We start from the raw sequence: 18753 nt of genomic DNA on the forward strand, positions 1-18753 counted from the left end.
ATATCTAGTTTTCTTTGCATCAATGTGAAAATGTTCCTATTACTAAATACAGTTTTGCTAGTCACAGTTCAAACTGGAAGCGACGGAAGAAAGCGGTCCAACGCGCCACATTGTTTCCCGAAAGCGAGGGTGCGTTTAGTACGCCACATCTGACATTGCGTCTCACATATTCTGAAACTGACATAATTCCATCCTACCGAAAAAAGAAACAGATTTCGGAGTGAGGTTCCTGAGGTCTTGCTAGAGATGGAAGTCACTGGAGCGCTTGTCTTGCGCGTCAGATTGGCCGAGCGGTCTAAGGCGCCAGATTTAAGCTCTGCTTCCCGTAAGGGAGCGTGGGTTCGAACCCCACATCTGACAATGCTATTTAAACATTCTGAAACTAACGTACTCCCTTGATCTTATAGAACAAGTAAATTACGCAGAAACACGCCGTGGAGATTTTACTAGAGACGACAGTGACAGCAGTGCGGGCGTCGCACGTCCGATAGCCCGAGCGGCCGAAAACAAATAGCGGAACATAGTTTCCTCGTGCCGGGTTTTAGCTCTTCTCACGGACGTTTCCGTGGTCGTTGTGTTGTGGCTCAGGGCTATTCCATTTTCCTTCCCTAAAAGGCAACGCGAGAGACTGTCAGGCAAATCCCAAGTGATCTGTACACGGACTAAGACGTCCGCACGTCTGCCAACATTCTCGCCAACTTGTATGCCGTGCCAACGACACGGGTTCATGTCCGATTACCGAAATTAGGCAGCGTTGGCCATGGTTAGTGCTCGGCTGGGTGACGAACTAGGAAGTCCGCGTGTGTTGGTTTCTTCAGTTTTGCCTTTTTCCTTAGTTTTTGGTGCTGCTGTGCGGTAATGGTACGGTCCAGCTCGCTGACCCCCCTCTTGCTCTCGGTACGCAAAGGCGCGAACGTGCGGGCCACAGTCAAATGAAAGGGTCCGTTGTGTGTTTGTCGATGTGGACTCTCCCAGTCGTTTCTAGCGCCTGTCCTCTACATATACGCCCATTTGCAAGCGTCAGCTTTCGCGTCAAAGCACGAAGCAAAGTCGAGACAAGTCGACACATGGAGACACACGATGCTGTGAATCGTAATCCGCACTAGCCTACGAAGGGAGAAGGGAAACCATTTGTACCGTTGAAAACACTCTCCTGCGTAAAGGAGACAACTTCCGTGCGATGTCCGGCCTTCGAACCCGGAGCAGCTACTTGGGAAGCAACCATGCTGACCGACACACCACCACCGCCTTCTGCTACGCGCTGCTTGCGCCATCATGTGTCGCCTTCCCTCCTGGCGCCAGAGGCCGAAGGCGATTAGCGCTGCAGGCGCTCAACGCCGAGTGCAACGCGAGCACCACTGAACCCGATTTCCTGGCGCTGCTAGGGTGACATACTGTAACTAGGCGCAGAACTGACTTTCTCTGATAAATTGGCCCTTTAATGCACATCAGGGCGAACACGAAATTTCTAATATGAAGTACTCACTGACGATCCAAAGACGTTTCAGTATGTATGCGTCGGTACCACCGGGGGCAGTGCCTAAGTATTGGAAAGTGAAGGCCGACAGTTAGAGCCTCACATGAAATATTTCATTGGCTTCCCACGAGTGCGTAATGCACAGCGTGGCTGTTGCTAGGAAACGGTCTCATTCGCCGTTCGTTAATATCTAGTTTTCTTTGCATCAATGTGAAAATGTTCCTATTACTAAATACAGTTTTGCTAGTCACAGTTCAAACTGGAAGCGACGGAAGGAAAGCGGTCCAACGCGCCACATTGTTTCCGAAAGCGAGGGTGCGTTTAGTACGCCACATCTGACATTGCGTCTCACATATTCTGAAACTGACATAATTCCATCCTACCGAAAAAAGAAACAGATTTCGGAGTGAGGTTCCTGAGGTCTTGCTAGAGATGGAAGTCACTGGAGCGCTTGTCTTGCGCGTCAGATTGGCCGAGCGGTCTAAGGCGCCCAGATTTAAGCTCTGCTTCCCGTAAGGGAGCGTGGGTTCGAACCCCACATCTGACAATGCTATTTAAACATTCTGAAACTAACGTACTCCTTGATCTTATAGAACAAGTAAATTACGCAGAAACACGCCGTGGAGATTTTACTAGAGACGACAGTGACAGCAGTGCGGGCGTCGCACGTCCGATAGCCCGAGCGGCCGAAAACAAATAGCGGAACATAGTTTCCTCGTGCCGGGTTTTAGCTCTTCTCACGGACGTTTCCGTGGTCGTTGTGTTGTGGCTCAGGGCTATTCCATTTTCCTTCCCTAAAAGGCAACGCGAGAGACTGTCAGGCAAATCCCAAGTGATCTGTACACGGACTAAGACGTCCGCACGTCTGCCAACATTCTCGCCAACTTGTATGCCGTGCCAACGACACGGGTTCATGTCCGATTACCGAAATTAGGCAGCGTTGGCCATGGTTAGTGCTCGGCTGGGTGACGAACTAGGAAGTCCGCGTGTGTTGGTTTCTTCAGTTTTGCCTTTTTCCTTAGTTTTTGGTGCTGCTGTGCGGTAATGGTACGGTCCAGCTCGCTGACCCCCCTCTTGCTCTCGGTACGCAAAGGCGCGAACGTGCGGCCACAGTCAAATGAAAGGGTCCGTTGTGTGTTTGTCGATGTGGACTCTCCAGTCGTTTCTAGCGCCTGTCCTCTACATATACGCCCATTTGCAAGCGTCAGCTTTCGCGTCAGCCGAGCAAAGTCGAGACAAGTCGACACATGGAGACACACGATGCTGTGAATCGTAATCCGCACTAGCCTACGAAGGAGAAGGGAAACCATTTGTACCGTTGAAAACACTCTCCTGCGTAAAGGAGACAACTTCCGTGCGATGTCCGGCCTTCGAACCCGGAGCAGCTACTTGGGAAGCAACCATGCTGACCGACACACCACCACCGCCTTCTGCTACGCGCTGCTTGCGCCATCATGTGTCGCCTTCCCTCCTGGCGCCAGAGGCCGAAGGCGATAGCGCTGCAGGCGCTCAACGCCGAGTGCAACGCGAGCACCACTGAACCCGATTTCCTGGCGCTGCTAGGGTGACATACTGTAACTAGGCGCAGAACTGACTTTCTCTGATAAATTGGCCCTTTAATGCACATCAGGGCGAACACGAAATTTCTAATATGAAGTACTCACTGACGATCCAAAGACGTTTCAGTATGTATGCGTCGGTACCACCGGGGCAGTGCCTAAGTATTGGAAAGTGAAGGCCGACAGTTAGAGCCTCACATGAAATATTTCATTGGCTTCCCACGAGTGCGTAATGCACAGCGTGGCTGTTGCTAGGAAACGGTCTCATTCGCCGTTCGTTAATATCTAGTTTTTCTTTGCATCAATGTGAAAATGTTCCTATTACTAAATACAGTTTTGCTAGTCACAGTTCAAACTGGAAGCGACGGAAGAAAGCGGTCCAACGCGCCACATTGTTTCCCGAAAGCGAGGGTGCGTTTAGTACGCCACATCTGACATTGCGTCTCACATATTCTGAAACTGACATAATTCCATCCTACCGAAAAAAGAAACAGATTTCGGAGTGAGGTTCCTGAGGTCTTGCTAGAGATGGAAGTCACTGGAGCGCTTGTCTTGCGCGTCAGATTGGCCGAGCGGTCTAAGGCGCCAGATTTAAGCTCTGCTTCCCGTAAGGGAGCGTGGGTTCGAACCCCACATCTGACAATGCTATTTAAACATTCTGAAACTAACGTACTCCCTTGATCTTATAGAACAAGTAAATTACGCAGAAACACGCCGTGGAGATTTTACTAGAGACGACAGTGACAGCAGTGCGGGCGTCGCACGTCCGATAGCCCGAGCGGCCGAAAACAAATAGCGGAACATAGTTTCCTCGTGCCGGGTTTTAGCTCTTCTCACGGACGTTTCCGTGGTCGTTGTGTTGTGGCTCAGGGCTATTCCATTTTCCTTCCCTAAAAGGCAACGCGAGAGACTGTCAGGCAAATCCCAAGTGATCTGTACACGACTAAGACGTCCGCACGTCTGCCAACATTCTCGCCAACTTGTATGCCGTGCCAACGACACGGGTTCATGTCCGATTACCGAAATTAGGCAGCGTTGGCCATGGTTAGTGCTCGCTGGGTGACGAACTAGGAAGTCCGCGTGTGTTGGTTTCTTCAGTTTTGCCTTTTTCCTTAGTTTTTGGTGCTGCTGTGCGGTAATGGTACGGTCCAGCTCGCTGACCCCCCTCTTGCTCTCGGTACGCAAAGGCGCGAACGTGCGGCCACAGTCAAATGAAAGGGTCCGTTGTGTGTTTGTCGATGTGGACTCTCCCAGTCGTTTCTAGCGCCTGTCCTCTACATATACGCCCATTTGCAAGCGTCAGCTTTCGCGTCAGCCGAGCAAAGTCGAGACAAGTCGACACATGGAGACACACGATGCTGTGAATCGTAATCCGCACTAGCCTACGAAGGGAGAAGGGAAACCATTTGTACCGTTGAAAACACTCTCCTGCGTAAAGGAGACAACTTCCGTGCGATGTCCGGCCTTCGAACCCGGAGCAGCTACTTGGGAAGCAACCATGCTGACCGACACACCACCACCGCCTTCTGCTACGCGCTGCTTGCGCCATCATGTGTCGCCTTCCCTCCTGGCGCCAGAGGCCGAAGGCGATAGCGCTGCAGGCGCTCAACGCCGAGTGCAACGCGAGCACCACTGAACCCGATTTCCTGGCGCTGCTAGGGTGACATACTGTAACTAGGCGCAGAACTGACTTTCTCTGATAAATTGGCCCTTTAATGCACATCAGGGCGAACACGAAATTTCTAATATGAAGTACTCACTGACGATCCAAAGACGTTTCAGTATGTATGCGTCGGTACCACCGGGGCAGTGCCTAAGTATTGGAAAGTGAAGGCCGACAGTTAGAGCCTCACATGAAATATTTCATTGGCTTCCCACGAAGGTGCGTAATGCACAGCGTGGCTGTTGCTAGGAAACGGTCTCATTCGCCGTTCGTTAATATCTAGTTTTCTTTGCATCAATGTGAAAATGTTCCTATTACTAAATACAGTTTTGCTAGTCACAGTTCAAACTGGAAGCGACGGAAGAAAGCGGTCCAACGCGCCACATTGTTTCCCGAAAGCGAGGGTGCGTTTAGTACGCCACATCTGACATTGCGTCTCACATATTCTGAAACTGACATAATTCCATCCTACCGAAAAAAGAAACAGATTTCGGAGTGAGGTTCCTGAGGTCTTGCTAGAGATGGAAGTCACTGGAGCGCTTGTCTTGCGCGTCAGATTGGCCGAGCGGTCTAAGGCGCCAGATTTAAGCTCTGCTTCCCGTAAGGGAGCGTGGGTTCGAACCCCACATCTGACAATGCTATTTAAACATTCTGAAACTAACGTACTCCCTTGATCTTATAGAACAAGTAAATTACGCAGAAACACGCCGTGGAGATTTTACTAGAGACGACAGTGACAGCAGTGCGGGCGTCGCACGTCCGATAGCCCGAGCGGCCGAAAACAAATAGCGGAACATAGTTTCCTCGTGCCGGGTTTTAGCTCTTCTCACGGACGTTTCCGTGGTCGTTGTGTTGTGGCTCAGGGCTATTCCATTTTCCTTCCCTAAAAGGCAACGCGAGAGACTGTCAGGCAAATCCCAAGTGATCTGTACACGGACTAAGACGTCCGCACGTCTGCCAACATTCTCGCCAACTTGTATGCCGTGCCAACGACACGGGTTCATGTCCGATTACCGAAATTAGGCAGCGTTGGCCATGGTTAGTGCTCGGCTGGGTGACGAACTAGGAAGTCCGCGTGTGTTGGTTTCTTCAGTTTTGCCTTTTTCCTTAGTTTTTGGTGCTGCTGTGCGGTAATGGTACGGTCCAGCTCGCTGACCCCCCTCTTGCTCTCGGTACGCAAAGGCGCGAACGTGCGGCCACAGTCAAATGAAAGGGTCCGTTGTGTGTTTGTCGATGTGGACTCTCCCAGTCGTTTCTAGCGCCTGTCCTCTACATATACGCCCATTTGCAAGCGTCAGCTTTCGCGTCAGCCGAGCAAAGTCGAGACAAGTCGACACATGGAGACACACGATGCTGTGAATCGTAATCCGCACTAGCCTACGAAGGGAGAAGGGAAACCATTTGTACCGTTGAAAACACTCTCCTGCGTAAAGGAGACAACTTCCGTGCGATGTCCGGCCTTCGAACCCGGAGCAGCTACTTGGGAAGCAACCATGCTGACCGACACACCACCACCGCCTTCTGCTACGCGCTGCTTGCGCCATCATGTGTCGCCTTCCCTCCTGGCGCCAGAGGCCGAAGGCGATAGCGCTGCAGGCGCTCAACGCCGAGTGCAACGCGAGCACACTGAACCCGATTTCCTGGCGCTGCTAGGGTGACATACTGTAACTAGGCGCAGAACTGACTTTCTCTGATAAATTGGCCCTTTAATGCACATCAGGGCGAACACGAAATTTCTAATATGAAGTACTCACTGACGATCCAAAGACGTTTCAGTATGTATGCGTCGGTACCACCGGGGCAGTGCCTAAGTATTGGAAAGTGAAGGCCGACAGTTAGAGCCTCACATGAAATATTTCATTGGCTTCCCACGAGTGCGTAATGCACAGCGTGGCTGTTGCTAGGAAACGGTCTCATTCGCCGTTCGTTAATATCTAGTTTTCTTTGCATCAATGTGAAAATGTTCCTATTACTAAATACAGTTTTGCTAGTCACAGTTCAAACTGGAAGCGACGGAAGAAAGCGGTCCAACGCGCCACATTGTTTCCCGAAAGCGAGGGTGCGTTTAGTACGCCACATCTGACATTGCGTCTCACATATTCTGAAACTGACATAATTCCATCCTACCGAAAAAAGAAACAGATTTCGGAGTGAGGTTCCTGAGGTCTTGCTAGAGATGGAAGTCACTGGAGCGCTTGTCTTGCGCGTCAGATTGGCCGAGCGGTCTAAGGCGCCAGATTTAAGCTCTGCTTCCCGTAAGGGAGCGTGGGTTCGAACCCCACATCTGACAATGCTTTTTAAACATTCTGAAACTAACGTACTCCCTTGATCTTATAGAACAAGTAAATTACGCAGAAACACGCCGTGGAGATTTTACTAGAGACGACAGTGACAGCAGTGCGGGCGTCGCACGTCCGATAGCCCGAGCGGCCGAAAACAAATAGCGGAACATAGTTTCCTCGTGCCGGGTTTTAGCTCTTCTCACGGACGTTTCCGTGGTCGTTGTGTTGTGGCTCAGGGCTATTCCATTTTCCTTCCCTAAAAGGCAACGCGAGAGACTGTCAGGCAAATCCCAAGTGATCTGTACACGGACTAAGACGTCCGCACGTCTGCCAACATTCTCGCCAACTTGTATGCCGTGCCAACGACACGGGTTCATGTCCGATTACCGAAATTAGGCAGCGTTGGCCATGGTTAGTGCTCGGCTGGGTGACGAACTAGGAAGTCCGCGTGTGTTGGTTTCTTCAGTTTTGCCTTTTTCCTTAGTTTTTGGTGCTGCTGTGCGGTAATGGTACGGTCCAGCTCGCTGACCCCCCTCTTGCTCTCGGTACGCAAAGGCGCGAACGTGCGGCCACAGTCAAATGAAAGGGTCCGTTGTGTGTTTGTCGATGTGGACTCTCCCAGTCGTTTCTAGCGCCTGTCCTCTACATATACGCCCATTTGCAAGCGTCAGCTTTCGCGTCAGCCGAGCAAAGTCGAGACAAGTCGACACATGGAGACACACGATGCTGTGAATCGTAATCCGCACTAGCCTACGAAGGGAGAAGGGAAACCATTTGTACCGTTGAAAACACTCTCCTGCGTAAAGGAGACAACTTCCGTGCGATGTCCGGCCTTCGAACCCGGAGCAGCTACTTGGGAAGCAACCATGCTGACCGACACACCACCACCGCCTTCTGCTACGCGCTGCTTGCGCCATCATGTGTCGCCTTCCCTCCTGGCGCCAGAGGCCGAAGGCGATAGCGCTGCAGGCGCTCAACGCCGAGTGCAACGCGAGCACCACTGAACCCGATTTCCTGGCGCTGCTAGGGTGACATACTGTAACTAGGCGCAGAACTGACTTTCTCTGATAAATTGGCCCTTTAATGCACATCAGGGCGAACACGAAATTTCTAATATGAAGTACTCACTGACGATCCAAAGACGTTTCAGTATGTATGCGTCGGTACCACCGGGGCAGTGCCTAAGTATTGGAAAGTGAAGGCCGACAGTTAGAGCCTCACATGAAATATTTCATTGGCTTCCCACGAGTGCGTAATGCACAGCGTGGCTGTTGCTAGGAAACGGTCTCATTCGCCGTTCGTTAATATCTAGTTTTCTTTGCATCAATGTGAAAATGTTCCTATTACTAAATACAGTTTTGCTAGTCACAGTTCAAACTGGAAGCGACGGAAGAAAGCGGTCCAACGCGCCACATTGTTTCCCGAAAGCGAGGGTGCGTTTAGTACGCCACATCTGACATTGCGTCTCACATATTCTGAAACTGACATAATTCCATCCTACCGAAAAAAGAAACAGATTTCGGAGTGAGGTTCCTGAGGTCTTGCTAGAGATGGAAGTCACTGGAGCGCTTGTCTTGCGCGTCAGATTGGCCGAGCGGTCTAAGGCGCCAGATTTAAGCTCTGCTTCCCGTAAGGGAGCGTGGGTTCGAACCCCACATCTGACAATGCTATTTAAACATTCTGAAACTAACGTACTCCCTTGATCTTATAGAACAAGTAAATTACGCAGAAACACGCCGTGGAGATTTTACTAGAGACGACAGTGACAGCAGTGCGGGCGTCGCACGTCCGATAGCCCGAGCGGCCGAAAACAAATAGCGGAACATAGTTTCCTCGTGCCGGGTTTTAGCTCTTCTCACGGACGTTTCCGTGGTCGTTGTGTTGTGGCTCAGGGCTATTCCATTTTCCTTCCCTAAAAGGCAACGCGAGAGACTGTCAGGCAAATCCCAAGTGATCTGTACACGGACTAAGACGTCCGCACGTCTGCCAACATTCTCGCCAACTTGTATGCCGTGCCAACGACACGGGTTCATGTCCGATTACCGAAATTAGGCAGCGTTGGCCATGGTTAGTGCTCGGCTGGGTGACGAACTAGGAAGTCCGCGTGTGTTGGTTTCTTCAGTTTTGCCTTTTTCCTTAGTTTTTGGTGCTGCTGTGCGGTAATGGTACGGTCCAGCTCGCTGACCCCCCTCTTGCTCTCGGTACGCAAAGGCGCGAACGTGCGGCCACAGTCAAATGAAAGGGTCCGTTGTGTGTTTGTCGATGTGGACTCTCCCAGTCGTTTCTAGCGCCTGTCCTCTACATATACGCCCATTTGCAAGCGTCAGCTTTCGCGTCAGCCGAGCAAAGTCGAGACAAGTCGACACATGGAGACACACGATGCTGTGAATCGTAATCCGCACTAGCCTACGAAGGGAGAAGGGAAACCATTTGTACCGTTGAAAACACTCTCCTGCGTAAAGGAGACAACTTCCGTGCGATGTCCGGCCTTCGAACCCGGAGCAGCTACTTGGGAAGCAACCATGCTGACCGACACACCACCACCGCCTTCTGCTACGCGCTGCTTGCGCCATCATGTGTCGCCTTCCCTCCTGGCGCCAGAGGCCGAAGGCGATAGCGCTGCAGGCGCTCAACGCCGAGTGCAACGCGAGCACCACTGAACCCGATTTCCTGGCGCTGCTAGGGTGACATACTGTAACTAGGCGCAGAACTGACTTTCTCTGATAAATTGGCCCTTTAATGCACATCAGGGCGAACACGAAATTTCTAATATGAAGTACTCACTGACGATCCAAAGACGTTTCAGTATGTATGCGTCGGTACCACCGGGGCAGTGCCTAAGTATTGGAAAGTGAAGGCCGACAGTTAGAGCCTCACATGAAATATTTCATTGGCTTCTCACGAGTGCGTAATGCACAGCGTGGCTGTTGCTAGGAAACGGTCTCATTCGCCGTTCGTTAATATCTAGTTTTCTTTGCATCAATGTGAAAATGTTCCTATTACTAAATACAGTTTTGCTAGTCACAGTTCAAACTGGAAGCGACGGAAGAAAGCGGTCCAACGCGCCACATTGTTTCCCGAAAGCGAGGGTGCGTTTAGTACGCCACATCTGACATTGCGTCTCACATATTCTGAAACTGACATAATTCCATCCTACCGAAAAAAGAAACAGATTTCGGAGTGAGGTTCCTGAGGTCTTGCTAGAGATGGAAGTCACTGGAGCGCTTGTCTTGCGCGTCAGATTGGCCGAGCGGTCTAAGGCGCCAGATTTAAGCTCTGCTTCCCGTAAGGGAGCGTGGGTTCGAACCCCACATCTGACAATGCTTTTTAAACATTCTGAAACTAACGTACTCCCTTGATCTTATAGAACAAGTAAATTACGCAGAAACACGCCGTGGAGATTTTACTAGAGACGACAGTGACAGCAGTGCGGGCGTCGCACGTCCGATAGCCCGAGCGGCCGAAAACAAATAGCGGAACATAGTTTCCTCGTGCCGGGTTTTAGCTCTTCTCACGGACGTTTCCGTGGTCGTTGTGTTGTGGCTCAGGGCTATTCCATTTTCCTTCCCTAAAAGGCAACGCGAGAGACTGTCAGGCAAATCCCAAGTGATCTGTACACGGACTAAGACGTCCGCACGTCTGCCAACATTCTCGCCAACTTGTATGCCGTGCCAACGACACGGGTTCATGTCCGATTACCGAAATTAGGCAGCGTTGGCCATGGTTAGTGCTCGGCTGGGTGACGAACTAGGAAGTCCGCGTGTGTTGGTTTCTTCAGTTTTGCCTTTTTCCTTAGTTTTTGGTGCTGCTGTGCGGTAATGGTACGGTCCAGCTCGCTGACCCCCCTCTTGCTCTCGGTACGCAAAGGCGCGAACGTGCGGCCACAGTCAAATGAAAGGGTCCGTTGTGTGTTTGTCGATGTGGACTCTCCCAGTCGTTTCTAGCGCCTGTCCTCTACATATACGCCCATTTGCAAGCGTCAGCTTTCGCGTCAGCCGAGCAAAGTCGAGACAAGTCGACACATGGAGACACACGATGCTGTGAATCGTAATCCGCACTAGCCTACGAAGGGAGAAGGGAAACCATTTGTACCGTTAAAAACACTCTCCTGCGTAAAGGAGACAACTTCCGTGCGATGTCCGGCCTTCGAACCCGGAGCAGCTACTTGGGAAGCAACCATGCTGACCGACACACCACCACCGCCTTCTGCTACGCGCTGCTTGCGCCATCATGTGTCGCCTTCCCTCCTGGCGCCAGAGGCCGAAGGCGATAGCGCTGCAGGCGCTCAACGCCGAGTGCAACGCGAGCACCACTGAACCCGATTTCCTGGCGCTGCTAGGGTGACATACTGTAACTAGGCGCAGAACTGACTTTCTCTGATAAATTGGCCCTTTAATGCACATCAGGGCGAACACGAAATTTCTAATATGAAGTACTCACTGACGATCCAAAGACGTTTCAGTATGTATGCGTCGGTACCACCGGGGCAGTGCCTAAGTATTGGAAAGTGAAGGCCGACAGTTAGAGCCTCACATGAAATATTTCATTGGCTTCCCACGAGTGCGTAATGCACAGCGTGGCTGTTGCTAGGAAACGGTCTCATTCGCCGTTCGTTAATATCTAGTTTTCTTTGCATCAATGTGAAAATGTTCCTATTACTAAATACAGTTTTGCTAGTCACAGTTCAAACTGGAAGCGACGGAAGAAAGCGGTCCAACGCGCCACATTGTTTCCCGAAAGCGAGGGTGCGTTTAGTACGCCACATCTGACATTGCGTCTCACATATTCTGAAACTGACATAATTCCATCCTACCGAAAAAAGAAACAGATTTCGGAGTGAGGTTCCTGAGGTCTTGCTAGAGATGGAAGTCACTGGAGCGCTTGTCTTGCGCGTCAGATTGGCCGAGCGGTCTAAGGCGCCAGATTTAAGCTCTGCTTCCCGTAAGGGAGCGTGGGTTCGAACCCCACATCTGACAATGCTATTTAAACATTCTGAAACTAACGTACTCCCTTGATCTTATAGAACAAGTAAATTACGCAGAAACACGCCGTGGAGATTTTACTAGAGACGACAGTGACAGCAGTGCGGGCGTCGCACGTCCGATAGCCCGAGCGGCCGAAAACAAATAGCGGAACATAGTTTCCTCGTGCCGGGTTTTAGCTCTTCTCACGGACGTTTCCGTGGTCGTTGTGTTGTGGCTCAGGGCTATTCCATTTTCCTTCCCTAAAAGGCAACGCGAGAGACTGTCAGGCAAATCCCAAGTGATCTGTACACGGACTAAGACGTCCGCACGTCTGCCAACATTCTCGCCAACTTGTATGCCGTGCCAACGACACGGGTTCATGTCCGATTACCGAAATTAGGCAGCGTTGGCCATGGTTAGTGCTCGGCTGGGTGACGAACTAGGAAGTCCGCGTGTGTTGGTTTCTTCAGTTTTGCCTTTTTCCTTAGTTTTTGGTGCTGCTGTGCGGTAATGGTACGGTCCAGCTCGCTGACCCCCCTCTTGCTCTCGGTACGCAAAGGCGCGAACGTGCGGCCACAGTCAAATGAAAGGGTCCGTTGTGTGTTTGTCGATGTGGACTCTCCCAGTCGTTTCTAGCGCCTGTCCTCTACATATACGCCCATTTGCAAGCGTCAGCTTTCGCGTCAGCCGAGCAAAGTCGAGACAAGTCGACACATGGAGACACACGATGCTGTGAATCGTAATCCGCACTAGCCTACGAAGGGAGAAGGGAAACCATTTGTACCGTTGAAAACACTCTCCTGCGTAAAGGAGACAACTTCCGTGCGATGTCCGGCCTTCGAACCCGGAGCAGCTACTTGGGAAGCAACCATGCTGACCGACACACCACCACCGCCTTCTGCTACGCGCTGCTTGCGCCATCATGTGTCGCCTTCCCTCCTGGCGCCAGAGGCCGAAGGCGATAGCGCTGCAGGCGCTCAACGCCGAGTGCAACGCGAGCACCACTGAACCCGATTTCCTGGCGCTGCTAGGGTGACATACTGTAACTAGGCGCAGAACTGACTTTCTCTGATAAATTGGCCCTTTAATGCACATCAGGGCGAACACGAAATTTCTAATATGAAGTACTCACTGACGATCCAAAGACGTTTCAGTATGTATGCGTCGGTACCACCGGGGCAGTGCCTAAGTATTGGAAAGTGAAGGCCGACAGTTAGAGCCTCACATGAAATATTTCATTGGCTTCTCACGAGTGCGTAATGCACAGCGTGGCTGTTGCTAGGAAACGGTCTCATTCGCCGTTCGTTAATATCTAGTTTTCTTTGCATCAATGTGAAAATGTTCCTATTACTAAATACAGTTTTGCTAGTCACAGTTCAAACTGGAAGCGACGGAAGAAAGCGGTCCAACGCGCCACATTGTTTCCCGAAAGCGAGGGTGCGTTTAGTACGCCACATCTGACATTGCGTCTCACATATTCTGAAACTGACATAATTCCATCCTACCGAAAAAAGAAACAGATTTCGGAGTGAGGTTCCTGAGGTCTTGCTAGAGATGGAAGTCACTGGAGCGCTTGTCTTGCGCGTCAGATTGGCCGAGCGGTCTAAGGCGCCAGATTTAAGCTCTGCTTCCCGTAAGGGAGCGTGGGTTCGAACCCCACATCTGACAATGCTTTTTAAACATTCTGAAACTAACGTACTCCCTTGATCTTATAGAACAAGTAAATTACGCAGAAACACGCCGTGGAGATTTTACTAGAGACGACAGTGACAGCAGTGCGGGCGTCGCACGTCCGATAGCCCGAGCGGCCGAAAACAAATAGCGGAACATAGTTTCCTCGTGCCGGGTTTTAGCTCTTCTCACGGACGTTTCCGTGGTCGTTGTGTTGTGGCTCAGGGCTATTCCATTTTCCTTCCCTAAAAGGCAACGCGAGAGACTGTCAGGCAAATCCCAAGTGATCTGTACACGGACTAAGACGTCCGCACGTCTGCCAACATTCTCGCCAACTTGTATGCCGTGCCAACGACACGGGTTCATGTCCGATTACCGAAATTAGGCAGCGTTGGCCATGGTTAGTGCTCGGCTGGGTGACGAACTAGGAAGTCCGCGTGTGTTGGTTTCTTCAGTTTTGCCTTTTTCCTTAGTTTTTGGTGCTGCTGTGCGGTAATGGTACGGTCCAGCTCGCTGACCCCCCTCTTGCTCTCGGTACGCAAAGGCGCGAACGTGCGGCCACAGTCAAATGAAAGGGTCCGTTGTGTGTTTGTCGATGTGGACTCTCCCAGTCGTTTCTAGCGCCTGTCCTCTACATATACGCCCATTTGCAAGCGTCAGCTTTCGCGTCAGCCGAGCAAAGTCGAGACAAGTCGACACATGGAGACACACGATGCTGTGAATCGTAATCCGCACTAGCCTACGAAGGGAGAAGGGAAACCATTTGTACCGTTAAAAACACTCTCCTGCGTAAAGGAGACAACTTCCGTGCGATGTCCGGCCTTCGAACCCGGAGCAGCTACTTGGGAAGCAACCATGCTGACCGACACACCACCACCGCCTTCTGCTACGCGCTGCTTGCGCCATCATGTGTCGCCTTCCCTCCTGGCGCCAGAGGCCGAAGGCGATAGCGCTGCAGGCGCTCAACGCCGAGTGCAACGCGAGCACCACTGAACCCGATTTCCTGGCGCTGCTAGGGTGACATACTGTAACTAGGCGCAGAACTGACTTTCTCTGATAAATTGGCCCTTTAATGCACATCAGGGCGAACACGAAATTTCTAATATGAAGTACTCACTGACGATCCAAAGACGTTTCAGTATGTATGCGTCGGTACCACCGGGGCAGTGCCTAAGTATTGGAAAGTGAAGGCCGACAGTTAGAGCCTCACATGAAATATTTCATTGGCTTCCCACGAGTGCGTAATGCACAGCGTGGCTGTTGCTAGGAAACGGTCTCATTCGCCGTTCGTTAATATCTAGTTTTCTTTGCATCAATGTGAAAATGTTCCTATTACTAAATACAGTTTTGCTAGTCACAGTTCAAACTGGAAGCGACGGAAGAAAGCGGTCCAACGCGCCACATTGTTTCCCGAAAGCGAGGGTGCGTTTAGTACGCCACATCTGACATTGCGTCTCACATATTCTGAAACTGACATAATTCCATCCTACCGAAAAAAGAAACAGATTTCGGAGTGAGGTTCCTGAGGTCTTGCTAGAGATGGAAGTCACTGGAGCGCTTGTCTTGCGCGTCAGATTGGCCGAGCGGTCTAGGGCGCCAGATTTAAGCTCTGCTTCCCGTAAGGGAGCGTGGGTTCGAACCCCACATCTGACAATGCTTTTTAAACATTCTGAAACTAACGTACTCCCTTGATCTTATAGAACAAGTAAATTACGCAGAAACACGCCGTGGAGATTTTACTAGAGACGACAGTGACAGCAGTGCGGGCGTCGCACGTCCGATAGCCCGAGCGGCCGAAAACAAATAGCGGAACATAGTTTCCTCGTGCCGGGTTTTAGCTCTTCTCACGGACGTTTCCGTGGTCGTTGTGTTGTGGCTCAGGGCTATTCCATTTTCCTTCCCTAAAAGGCAACGCGAGAGACTGTCAGGCAAATCCCAAGTGATCTGTACACGGACTAAGACGTCCGCACGTCTGCCAACATTCTCGCCAACTTGTATGCCGTGCCAACGACACGGGTTCATGTCCGATTACCGAAATTAGGCAGCGTTGGCCATGGTTAGTGCTCGGCTGGGTGACGAACTAGGAAGTCCGCGTGTGTTGGTTTCTTCAGTTTTGCCTTTTTCCTTAGTTTTTGGTGCTGCTGTGCGGTAATGGTACGGTCCAGCTCGCTGACCCCCCTCTTGCTCTCGGTACGCAAAGGCGCGAACGTGCGGCCACAGTCAAATGAAAGGGTCCGTTGTGTGTTTGTCGATGTGGACTCTCCCAGTCGTTTCTAGCGCCTGTCCTCTACATATACGCCCATTTGCAAGCGTCAGCTTTCGCGTCAGCCGAGCAAAGTCGAGACAAGTCGACACATGGAGACACACGATGCTGTGAATCGTAATCCGCACTAGCCTACGAAGGGAGAAGGGAAACCATTTGTACCGTTGAAAACACTCTCCTGCGTAAAGGAGACAACTTCCGTGCGATGTCCGGCCTTCGAACCCGGAGCAGCTACTTGGGAAGCAACCATGCTGACCGACACACCACCACCGCCTTCTGCTACGCGCTGCTTGCGCCATCATGTGTCGCCTTCCCTCCTGGCGCCAGAGGCCGAAGGCGATAGCGCTGCAGGCGCTCAACGCCGAGTGCAACGCGAGCACCACTGAACCCGATTTCCTGGCGCTGCTAGGGTGACATACTGTAACTAGGCGCAGAACTGACTTTCTCTGATAAATTGGCCCTTTAATGCACATCAGGGCGAACACGAAATTTCTAATATGAAGTACTCACTGACGATCCAAAGACGTTTCAGTATGTATGCGTCGGTACCACCGGGGCAGTGCCTAAGTATTGGAAAGTGAAGGCCGACAGTTAGAGCCTCACATGAAATATTTCATTGGCTTCCCACGAGTGCGTAATGCACAGCGTGGCTGTTGCTAGGAAACGGTCTCATTCGCCGTTCGTTAATATCTAGTTTTCTTTGCATCAATGTGAAAATGTTCCTATTACTAAATACAGTTTTGCTAGTCACAGTTCAAACTGGAAGCGACGGAAGAAAGCGGTCCAACGCGCCACATTGTTTCCCGAAAGCGAGGGTGCGTTTAGTACGCCACATCTGACATTGCGTCTCACATATTCTGAAACTGACATAATTCCATCCTACCGAAAAAAGAAACAGATTTCGGAGTGAGGTTCCTGAGGTCTTGCTAGAGATGGAAGTCACTGGAGCGCTTGTCTTGCGCGTCAGATTGGCCGAGCGGTCTAAGGCGCCAGATTTAAGCTCTGCTTCCCGTAAGGGAGCGTGGGTTCGAACCCCACATCTGACAATGCTATTTAAACATTCTGAAACTAACGTACTCCCTTGATCTTATAGAACAAGTAAATTACGCAGAAACACGCCGTGGAGATTTTACTAGAGACGACAGTGACAGCAGTGCGGGCGTCGCACGTCCGATAGCCCGAGCGGCCGAAAACAAATAGCGGAACATAGTTTCCTCGTGCCGGGTTTTAGCTCTTCTCACGGACGTTTCCGTGGTCGTTGTGTTGTGGCTCAGGGCTATTCCATTTTCCTTCCCTAAAAGGCAACGCGAGAGACTGTCAGGCAAATCCCAAGTGATCTGTACACGGACTAAGACGTCCGCACGTCTGCCAACATTCTCGCCAACTTGTATGCCGTGCCAACGACACGGGTTCATGTCCGATTACCGAAATTAGGCAGCGTTGGCCATGGTTAGTGCTCGGCTGGGTGACGAACTAGGAAGTCCGCGTGTGTTGGTTTCTTCAGTTTTGCCTTTTTCCTTAGTTTTTGGTGCTGCTGTGCGGTAATGGTACGGTCCAGCTCGCTGACCCCCCTCTTGCTCTCGGTACGCAAAGGCGCGAACGTGCGGCCACAGTCAAATGAAAGGGTCCGTTGTGTGTTTGTCGATGTGGACTCTCCCAGTCGTTTCTAGCGCCTGTCCTCTACATATACGCCCATTTGCAAGCGTCAGCTTTCGCGTCAGCCGAGCAAAGTCGAGACAAGTCGACACATGGAGACACACGATGCTGTGAATCGTAATCCGCACTAGCCTACGAAGGGAGAAGGGAAACCATTTGTACCGTTGAAAACACTCTCCTGCGAAAGGAGACAACTTCTGTGCGATGTCCGGCCTTCGAACCCGGAGCAGCTACTTGGGAAGCAACCATGCTGACCGACACACCACCACCGCCTTCTGCTACGCGCTGCTTGCGCCATCATGTGTCGCCTTCCCTCCTGGCGCCAGAGGCCGAAGGCGATAGCGCTGCAGGCGCTCAACGCCGAGTGCAACGCGAGCACCACTGAACCCGATTTCCTGGCGCTGCTAGGGTGACATACTGTAACTAGGCGCAGAACTGACTTTCTCTGATAAATTGGCCCTTTAATGCACATCAGGGCGAACACGAAATTTCTAATATGAAGTACTCACTGACGATCCAAAGACGTTTCAGTATGTATGCGTCGGTACCACCGGGGCAGTGCCTAAGTATTGGAAAGTGAAGGCCGACAGTTAGAGCCTCACATGAAATATTTCATTGGCTTCCCACGAGTGCGTAATGCACAGCGTGGCTGTTGCTAGGAAACGGTCTCATTCGCCGTTCGTTAATATCTAGTTTTCTTTGCATCAATGTGAAAATGTTCCTATTACTAAATACAGTTTTGCTAGTCACAGTTCAAACTGGAAGCGACGGAAGAAAGCGGTCCAACGCGCCACATTGTTTCCCGAAAGCGAGGGTGCGTTTAGTACGCCACATCTGACATTGCGTCTCACATATTCTGAAACTGACATAATTCCATCCTACCGAAAAAAGAAACAGATTTCGGAGTGAGGTTCCTGAGGTCTTGCTAGAGATGGAAGTCACTGGAGCGCTTGTCTTGCGCGTCAGATTGGCCGAGCGGTCTAAGGCGCCAGATTTAAGCTCTGCTTCCCGTAAGGGAGCGTGGGTTCGAACCCCACATCTGACAATGCTTTTTAAACATTCTGAAACTAACGTACTCCCTTGATCTTATAGAACAAGTAAATTACGCAGAAACACGCCGTGGAGATTTTACTAGAGACGACAGTGACAGCAGTGCGGGCGTCGCACGTCCGATAGCCCGAGCGGCCGAAAACAAATAGCGGAACATAGTTTCCTGGT

The 18753-nt window shown here is 51.2% G+C and overlaps 12 non-coding genes across 12 annotated transcripts; all 12 read left to right on the forward strand.

The window, feature by feature from the left end:
* Positions 1-276: 276 nt before the first annotated feature.
* On the forward strand, positions 277-360 carry Trnal-uaa. The gene has a single exon. It is a non-coding gene; the product is annotated as a tRNA-Leu (tRNA).
* Positions 361-1939: 1579 nt separating this feature from the next.
* On the forward strand, positions 1940-2024 carry Trnal-uaa. The gene has a single exon. It is a non-coding gene; the product is annotated as a tRNA-Leu (tRNA).
* Positions 2025-3594: 1570 nt separating this feature from the next.
* On the forward strand, positions 3595-3678 carry Trnal-uaa. The gene has a single exon. It is a non-coding gene; the product is annotated as a tRNA-Leu (tRNA).
* A 1572-nt stretch (positions 3679-5250) lies between these two features.
* Positions 5251-5334, forward strand: Trnal-uaa. Its single transcript has one exon. It is a non-coding gene; the product is annotated as a tRNA-Leu (tRNA).
* Positions 5335-6905: 1571 nt separating this feature from the next.
* Trnal-uaa lies at positions 6906-6989 on the forward strand. Its single transcript has one exon. It is a non-coding gene; the product is annotated as a tRNA-Leu (tRNA).
* A 1572-nt stretch (positions 6990-8561) lies between these two features.
* On the forward strand, positions 8562-8645 carry Trnal-uaa. The gene has a single exon. It is a non-coding gene; the product is annotated as a tRNA-Leu (tRNA).
* A 1572-nt stretch (positions 8646-10217) lies between these two features.
* Trnal-uaa lies at positions 10218-10301 on the forward strand. Its single transcript has one exon. It is a non-coding gene; the product is annotated as a tRNA-Leu (tRNA).
* A 1572-nt stretch (positions 10302-11873) lies between these two features.
* On the forward strand, positions 11874-11957 carry Trnal-uaa. Its single transcript has one exon. It is a non-coding gene; the product is annotated as a tRNA-Leu (tRNA).
* Positions 11958-13529: 1572 nt separating this feature from the next.
* Positions 13530-13613, forward strand: Trnal-uaa. The gene has a single exon. It is a non-coding gene; the product is annotated as a tRNA-Leu (tRNA).
* Positions 13614-15185: 1572 nt separating this feature from the next.
* On the forward strand, positions 15186-15269 carry Trnal-uaa. The gene has a single exon. It is a non-coding gene; the product is annotated as a tRNA-Leu (tRNA).
* Positions 15270-16841: 1572 nt separating this feature from the next.
* Trnal-uaa lies at positions 16842-16925 on the forward strand. Its single transcript has one exon. It is a non-coding gene; the product is annotated as a tRNA-Leu (tRNA).
* Positions 16926-18496: 1571 nt separating this feature from the next.
* Trnal-uaa lies at positions 18497-18580 on the forward strand. The gene has a single exon. It is a non-coding gene; the product is annotated as a tRNA-Leu (tRNA).
* The last annotated feature ends 173 nt before the right edge of the window (positions 18581-18753 follow it).

The sequence above is a fragment of the Schistocerca piceifrons genome, unplaced genomic scaffold (genome assembly GCF_021461385.2).
Source record: "Schistocerca piceifrons isolate TAMUIC-IGC-003096 unplaced genomic scaffold, iqSchPice1.1 HiC_scaffold_1235, whole genome shotgun sequence".
Lineage (NCBI taxonomy): Eukaryota > Metazoa > Arthropoda > Insecta > Orthoptera > Acrididae > Schistocerca > Schistocerca piceifrons.